The sequence below is a fragment of the Schistocerca serialis genome, chromosome 9 (assembly GCF_023864345.2).
Source record: "Schistocerca serialis cubense isolate TAMUIC-IGC-003099 chromosome 9, iqSchSeri2.2, whole genome shotgun sequence".
Lineage (NCBI taxonomy): Eukaryota > Metazoa > Arthropoda > Insecta > Orthoptera > Acrididae > Schistocerca > Schistocerca serialis.
Window position 1 is genome coordinate 446,790,443 of NC_064646.1, and position 1,193 is coordinate 446,791,635.

The 1,193-nt window shown below is 41.5% G+C and overlaps 1 pseudogene; it reads right to left on the minus strand.

Moving 5' to 3' along the window:
• Window positions 1–389: 389 nt before the first annotated feature.
• Window positions 390–507, minus strand: LOC126420061 (5S ribosomal RNA; annotated as a pseudogene).
• Window positions 508–1,193: the final 686 nt, after the last annotated feature.

Here is a 1,193-nt window from a genome sequence, read left to right on the forward strand (position 1 = left end):
ATGAATGCATGCTGGCTTTCAAAAGTAGGACTTTCCTAAATCAGTACATGTCTACAAAGCCAACGAAACGAGGATTCAAAGTTTGGGTTCCATGGTATAGCATTACAGGGTAGTGTTAACTTTCAGGTTTATGTAGGCATTTGTCACTTAAGGAAGGAGGGCCCATAGGAGAGAAAGTTGTCCCTGGAAAAAAACTTCTCCCGAACAGGTCATGAAGGCCTAGCGGTACCGACCGGCCGCCGTGTCATCCTCTGCCAGAGGCGTCACTGGGTGCAGATACGGAGGGGCATGTGGTCAGCACACCGCTCTTCCGGCCGTATGTCAGTTTCTGAGACCGGAGCCGCTGCTTCTCATTCAAGTAGCTCCTCAATTTGCCTCACAAGGGCGCTTGCCAACAGCGATCGGCAGACTGGATGGTCACCCATCCAATTGCTAGCCCAGCCCGACAGCGCTTAACTTCGGTGTTCTGACGGGAACCGGTGTTATCATTGCGGTAAGGTCGTTGGCTTCCTGTAAAAACCATTCCAATTTTTGGGTACAGACAATTACGAATCTGCCATTTCTTTCAAAATTATTAATTAGAGAAGCATTTGGTTGTGGAAAAATGCTCCAAAATAGAAGATATTTTCCTAAAATGTTACCGAAGGCAGACAAGCAGATGAGATAAGGACAGGATGGCTGTACTATGGAACCTGATATTTACATATCAAAATGGAGAGACAGAGGTACAAAATCAAGTTTGATGAAAAGTATAATTGAAATCCACTGCCACACCTAAAATTAGGAAGTATCTTGGCCAATGGAATAACTGGAGATGTTACTACCAAGAAGAAATTTGGAACACAGACATCCCCAAGTGCAAAGTTTATGGAAAAAATGTCCGAAACGTTTAACCACAGATAGTGACGAATGAAGGGGTACATTTTTCATGCGAGGTTATGAGCAAAGCGTGCGCTCACTGTAGTACAAAACAGCCTTCTTTTCTTCACCCATTTCATTTTAAAGAAAATGTGTGACCCTACAATTTGTAATATTTCATTGTGTTTAGATCTGTTATCTTGTTTGAATATTGTAATGTGCCCCATTTTTGTAATTGAGAAAATAAATTAATTTATTGTATGTCATTGCAATCGAAATGGCATATTTCTTTTTTTTCGTATTTTTGTGACATAAGAAAGTGGTCTTTTAAATGG